The following is a 7,771-nucleotide window of genomic DNA, read 5'->3' as shown; positions in this document are numbered from 1 at the left end:
TCTTCAAACACTGTGCACGCCACTGCTCCCAGTGTGCCTGGGTGATGCTGGTCCCTTTTGGATGCATCGGGCATCCGAGGGGAAGAGAGGAGATTCGGGCCGGTGCACCTTGGTAACCATGGCTAATAATCTCTCTTCGGGGATATTGTTAGTCATGGCTAATGGCCTGGCAGGGGGGAGGTTTCTCCGCGTGTCCCTCTGACTAGCATAGGGCACAGTGGACGAGGCGGGCGGGGGATAAGACGCGGGCGACGTGCGCGGAGTCTGCAGTTGTCGCCCGTTGGGTCCCCGGGTCGGGAGGCGCACGCACTTGGTCGGTGCGCCTCGGACGTGCGGTGTGGGGACCTCGTGAGCGGGGTCCCCGGTAGAGGGTCCGCCTCTGCGCATGTCGTTGACTGGGTCGCGGTGGTTTGCTTCGGTGTTCCCGTGACCCAGTCACCAGGCGACGCGCAGGAGCGCCGCTGGGTTTTGGTGGATATTCCAGTCGCCTCTCGGCCGGCGAGTCCCACATGCCCTCCAGTTGGTTAGCTGGCTAGCTTCCAGCAGAGGGGGGATGCGTAAACGCATTTCCCAGCGTTAAAAAAAAAAATTAAAAAAGGTCTGATTGCAGCCAAGCGTTATAGTTTTGTTGATAAAATTTTGCTACTGGGAACCCAAAAGGGAATATGGCTCATAGGTAGTACTATAATATAATGAGAATGATGGCAGAATGTCAGTGGCCCATTATCTAAACCGGCGGTGATTGTTTTGAAGGAATCAATAGATAAATATTTGCCCTTCTTATCACAGGCGGGTGCCTTTATAGCGGCACACACCATAAAATGGTAACACTCAAGTAATGTATGGCCGTGGGAAGACTCCATGGGAGGTTAGAAAAGGTTGTAAAACTTAAATTAGATCATTGTCATCGTTTAAACCCATAGACTATCAGCTGTGATGGCCCAGTGGTTAGGACGTCCGCCTTCTAATCGGAGGTTGGGGGTTCGATCCCGGGTACGCACCTCTAACTTTTCGGAGTTATGTGCGTTTTAAGAAATTAATATGTCACTTGCTTTAACGGTGAGGGAAAACGTTGTGAGGAAACCTGCATGCCTGAGAGTTCTCCATAAAGTTCTCAAAGATGTGTCAAGTCTACAAATCCGCACATGGCCAGCGTGGTAGACTATGGCCAAAACCCTTCTCACTCTGAGAGGAGACCCATGCTCTGTAGTGAGCCAGCGATGGGTTGATCATGATGATGATGATGAAACCCATAGACATGTTATATATCGCACACAGCTACCAACTTAGGTAGGTATAATATTATGTTCAGTGGCTGGAGTTTATTGGTTTGTTGGTTTGTCCTTCAATCACGTCGCAACGGTGCAACAGATTAATGTGATTTTTTGCATGGATATAGGTAAAGACCTGGAGAGTGACATAGGCTATTTTTTATCCCGAAAAATCTAAGAGTTCTCACGGGATTTTTAAAAACCTATTTTCACGCGGACGAAGTCGCGGGCATCAGCTAGTAAGTAAATAAAAATAAAAAAGCCATTTACTTTTCTCTAATCTTCCAAATTACAATAGTATGACATTATTTTCGGAATGCCGAAAAGAATCAGAAAGAAACTCGGCGGTTGCTCTTTTCCGAGACTTTTAATAAAACACCTAGGTATTTATTTATATCACAAATTCGTCTTGTTTATGTCGGCTACAAATGCCAGGACGTGCACATTTGTAGGTGAGGAAGGTAGGTAGGCACAAAGCTAGTGTAAACTGTATTCCCATGGGACATGTAGTCGGCAGTACAAGTTTGTCGTTTATCTCGAACCAAGATGGATGGCGCAGCTTCCCGGGGGACTTCAGACTCCTGTCGTGATAGTGAAACTGATCATTATACCTACCTACCTATACCTACTAGTTTGTTACTGCGACTATACCCGATCTCTACCGGACGACGCAACGCGCCTAGCGACGGACTTTTGTTTGAATTTAGTAGGTAACATAATACGAAACGAAAGTAATGTGCATCGGTCTTTAGATTGACATTTCGGCTTTGTAGAGCGTTGTCTCCGTCACTCATACCTATATGACGTTTTGTCGGTCTTAACGACAGGGACAATGTTCTACAAATCTACGATCTCCTTCTAAAGGTCGATGTACATAAGTGCCTATTAGGTAAATATCTACAGCATAATATAAAATACAACAAAAAATTTGTGCTAAAAGCTTCGATTTTGCTTAACATTATTAATAATGTTTTTATTTCTATCAAAAAATGGAGTTAGTATAAGTAACTTAAACCTATTTGTCAGTAGGTAAATCTAAATCTCCTAAATGTACTTAAATTAGGGCAGGATCCATTTGCTTAAAACTCTACAAAGAAAGCTTGGAAATAAAGAAAAGAAAATGCTTATGACTTTTTTATATAGACTAGGAGATAGTTAGCAAATTATCTTCACAGAAGATAATCAAAAATGGAACGACCACGAAACAAATAGGCACTTAAAAATTTAAAAAAAAACACGCTAATGATGTCCAAGCCAAAAGATCCGGTCTGTCAGTTGTCACCATTATTAAGTCAGTTTAATCGAACAAAAATATCATAATATTCTGATTCCTATGCCATTATACCTTCCTCCCACTCGGAACTTATCAGTAAAAAAAAAAAACCAAAGAGGAATATAGAAACGCAACCTTATCGTACCACAGACAACCATCCTGACAGCCGATGTCTTCATACACAAAACAATACACTATCATTTTACACGCTATTAAAACTTTTCCCACCACTCTATTTTACTCTTTATTTTAATTTATATAAAGTTATATATTGCTTGTGTGGTTCAGAAAAATTAAATATGGAAGCTAAATTCAATATGGTCTTTAATCGATGAAAATACAGTTCATATTTTATTAGCGACACTATACAAAAGTAAAATTTAAACAGGTTGTATATCCCAAGTGTGACGTTAAAGGATATTACATTATATAATCTAGACAATAGGGTGGAAAATTAAATGTGTTGAAAATGGAAAGGGTTATTAGTCATTATTGAATAAGCATAATATCATAGTGTTATGACGTGCGCTTTGATTAATAATGGAGTGAGCATGTTAAGCGAGTTTTTTCCGAGTGCGTAACGCTCAAAACCGATTTTGTTGTTGACTTTTTCTTTATCGCGTTTTAAAATATTTTTTATGATTTCTGTCAGCTTGTAAGTAGTTCGACCTGTTTTTAGGGTTCCGTACTGTTAGCGATTTTGCAATTTCTTAGTTTTAATTTTAAAAAAGAATTAATAGACAGAGTTACAATGGCGGGAAAAAAGTGAAGGTTTATAGAACCAGAAAAGATTGGCGTTTATTTTAATGTTTTCAAGGAGTTGATAGTTAGGTACAACTAAAGCTGAAGTCAAAGCATTGTATCAAAGATCCTAAGAGTTGAAATTATTAACCCATAGCCAAGGATTTGGCCATAGTCCACCACACTGACCAAGTGCGGATTGGCAGACTATAAATCGGTTAAACCCGTGGGAACTCTTTTATTTTCCGGGATAAAAAGTAGCCTTTGTCCTTCCCCGGGATGTAAGCTGCCTCTGTACCACAGATTAGAGATCTAATCTGTGCTCTGCACCAAATTTCATCAAAATTGGTTAAACTGTTGGGCAGTGAAAAGCTAGCAGACAGACTCACTTTCGCATTTATAATATTAGTATGAAAGTATGGATAATATAATTAATGACCGCCAAAGTGTACAGAACCCTACCTTATGTATATTCCAATACGTACTTGATATGTTTTTAGGGTTCCGTACCTCAAAAGGAAAAACGGAACCCTTAGGTAGGTATAGGATCACTTTGTTGTCTGTCTGTCTGTCTGTCGGTCTGTCAAGAAACCTACAGGGTACTTCCCGTTGGCCTAGAATCATGAAATTTGGCAGTTAAGTAGATCTTATAGCTGACATTTGGGGAAAAATCTGAAAACCATGAATTTGTTGTGGTTACATCACAAAAAAAATTGTGATCATGAACTAATAATTAGTACCTACATATTTTAAATTTTCTAAGTAAGATAACTATATCATGTGGAGGTATCATATAAAAGGTTTTCACCTGTGCATTCTAAAACAGATTTTTATATATTTTTATGTATCATAATTTTTGAATTATCCTGCAAAATGTCGAAAAAATACGACTGTAGTACGGAACCCTCATTGCGCGAGCCTGACACGCACTTGGCCGGTTTTTTGTGTCTTGAATTTGATTATAAGTAATGGTCGGCTCTTAATAATTTTTTAAGCTTACCTACTTCTCAACTTTGGAATTTAATAAGAGTATTTTAGTAATTGCACTATTAGATATCATTGTTTATAACAGGATCTGCTTACAAAAGAAATAATTAGACTATTGTTAATTAAGACATTAAAAATGTTAAGCCTGATTTATAAATAGGTAGTGGGTCTAAAGTTTGTCCATGTTTTGAAAGTTTGCTTCGATCTTAGATAAGAGTAGTCTAGGAGCCGACTGTAAAAAATTATACCTAACAAACAAACAAGCCTTTTGTTGACTGAAAAATAATATACATAGAGAATATATTTTTTCTAGGAGCTAGGTATTCACACTCAACACACTTACTTAGCTGAAACACAATTTAAGTTCTATGCTTATTTCCTTATTTTTAAACTTTGTGATTTTACAATTAGGTAGGTACCTACCTAATCTATTTAAAGGATACACGATTATAGAATCACCTAATAATGATGCTATTAATATTTTGTGAACGAATCAGAAAGCTACTTACCTACCTACATTTCTACTCATTCTATTATTTACTCTAATTCAATTCCATTTCTTTATTTTGCAGAAACACATTAATTTACATAAGGTCTGACAGAGAGAGTTAAACAGTATGTTTAGCCACAATTCAAACACAAAACAAAAATAACACAACTCCTGAACTATACCTACTCTAATAGTAGGTACCTAACTACTTACCTACTCTCAGTGGCGTGCACAGGGTTTGAAGCCAGGGTAGGCATTAGTTAGGGGAACCTTTAGGGCGATTGTCTAAAACCTGCATCCATCATTATTACAATCTCAATTGTTCTGATTGGCTGAATTTGTGCGATTCTTGTTGCAACAATGCATTGTGGCCAATAGTGAGCGAGCATTAACCAATCAGAGATGATTGCGATCGTGACATTGTAGCTGTCAAACAACCGCGGTGGGGCCACTGTTTACTGGCAGGTCATAATGTAAAATTTGCATTGAGCTATTACAACTGTGGTAAGCAGTGCATTTATGCCTCTATGACCTGCACGCCACTGCAGGCTACTCTACCCTACTTTGTTAACTTATTCTTATTTTATACCAGGGTTGTTGCACATGCCAATATGCGGAAGTCTGAAATGAATTAATGCGAATGTTCCGCACTTGCGGATGCGGATGCGAATATCCGTATGTAACACACCTGTTTTACACTGTTGAAGTCAGAATAATTACTGCCCAAAACTGTTAGAAGATTTCATATGAGTGTTATAATTTTATTTATTATCTCATCTAGGTAGCTGCCTGACAGTCAGAGGAAATAAATAATCCCAAATAGGTAAGGATCTAGGTATACTTTAGGCAAATTTTATTTAAAAATGCGTATTTTAGGTATATACCTATCGTAAGCCGAAGTGAATCAGCAAAATTATCTATCGTTACGTATAATCCATTTATGATTTTTATAAACCTAAATCCACGCGGACGAAGTTGCGGCATCCGCTAATCAGCCTAAGTACCCATATTATAAATGTGAAAGTGTGTTTGTTTGTTGGTTAATTGGTTTGTTGGTTTGTCCTTCAATTACTTACGTCGTAACAGAGCAACGGATCGACGTAATTTTTTGCATGGGTACCGTATAGTTAAAGACCTGGAGAGTGACATAGACTACTTTTTATCCCGGAAAATCAAAGAGTTCCTACGGGATTTTTAAAAATCTAAATCCACGCGTACGAAGTTACAGGCATTAGCTAGTAATAATTTAATACAGCTATCAAAGGTATCCATCTTGGAATAAAAATAACTTTTGAGGCGAAACAACGTCATTTTAAATACCAATATGGAAGCCTAGTGTATTAATTCCCACCCAGAAAGAGGCAGAAAATACTTCTATCCCATTTCAACATTCGCAAAAACAACTTTGCATTGTTTAGGTATTAAAACTATAAAAATTAAGGAGCCGGTGGTTAATCTATGCAAGGAAAATTCTTTAAGCAAAGAGTTAAGATATTTATTTATTTTATTTAATAGAGTAAGCAAAATCTGTTAGATATGCTGATATGCATATGCATGTAGATTGTAGAAGGAAAAAAGAGGACAGGAAGACCAAAGAAAAGTGGACAGAGTGCGTGAAAGAGGATAGGTAGGTTTTATATGCATGTAAAAGAAATAGATAATGCGTTAAAGGCTCAGAGCAAATACCTGTAGAAGTAGCCTTATTGTCAAAGCGAGATAGCTAAATGCATCGTTCTCTTACCTATAATTTTAGTATAATATTAGATATAATATATTAAGTCCTTAGTTTAAAAAAAACTTGTAACTGCCTTCTGCAATACAGGGTTTTCCTAGTGCAGAGGGTAGGAAACTTGTTTCTTGTGTCTAAATTCAAAATTCAAAATAAATTATTCTTATTCTTATTTAAGCTCTTATTAGAACGTGACAAAATTATTATTTTTTGTCCTCATCACCGTGGCCACTTTTTTTGTTTGTCAAGATGTATTTTGTACGTGAGATCTGATATCACATCATGTCGTTCTTACTCCACCAGCTCTTAACTATAATGCTTTGATATGAAAAAAACAATAACCTTAACCCTTCACCACTGCCCCTATCACGATCATTGGCTTATAACGAGTGCTTCCGTTGATGTTAAACAGAGACACACATATATCATTGCTTTAAGAGCAAAAGAGATACAAGACAGCACTCAACAACTTAATTGAATACGCAGAGTGGATAGGGGGACGCGGAGTCGATAAATTATATCGATTGTAGAGGGGACAGTTTTTTAACCCTAATTTTTGCTTTTCTTATATTTATTATTCTCTTTTAGGGCGTTGCTTAAGTATGTTCCTAAACGAAAATCGGAAATTTCTTAATAATTTTAGTAGTTAGGTAGGTAGTAGGTTCGAGTCCTGCCAGTTCCGCAATTTTTAATATGTAGATATTTATAATTATTTAGCGATTTCCTTTAAGTGTAGATAAAAACACTATGATAAAAATTATAAAACACCTACTTACCTTTTAAATAGAGGGTTTTTTAAAATTCATAAAATACACGTCCGCTGTTAGTTTTAAGTTTGCTAACCATTTTAAATATTCGATTTAACTAAAAAAATACGCCAAATTACGTCAAACGTGTATGATGTCACATCTGTGTATTTCATACAAGCTCCCTTACTAAGCAAGCGTTTTATGATAAAAAGTCGCTGATTTTACTAGTAATCGTCATCCCTATAGCACCTACCTACCCAATAGGTACGTATTGCAGTGACTGCACGCGTTTTATGATAAACATCGACACAATCGATCTATAACCCACCTCGCCAGGCACATCACTAGCACCATCATCTGTTAAATCGCGTTATCTGTCTCGTCTGGAGCATTAACACGTCCAACCTCATTAAAATATCCTCCATTATCAACCGGTCTAGTCACGCGAATATAGACTCTATTCGGTGTACATAAGATTTACTAATTCAGCCCTTGTTTTACGAAGACATAGGGCTGCTACTTTTTATGACG

The sequence above is a fragment of the Maniola hyperantus genome, chromosome 10 (assembly GCF_902806685.2).
Source record: "Maniola hyperantus chromosome 10, iAphHyp1.2, whole genome shotgun sequence".
Classification (NCBI taxonomy): Eukaryota; Metazoa; Arthropoda; class Insecta; order Lepidoptera; family Nymphalidae; genus Maniola; species Maniola hyperantus.
Note: the sequence above shows the minus strand (reverse complement) of the source record.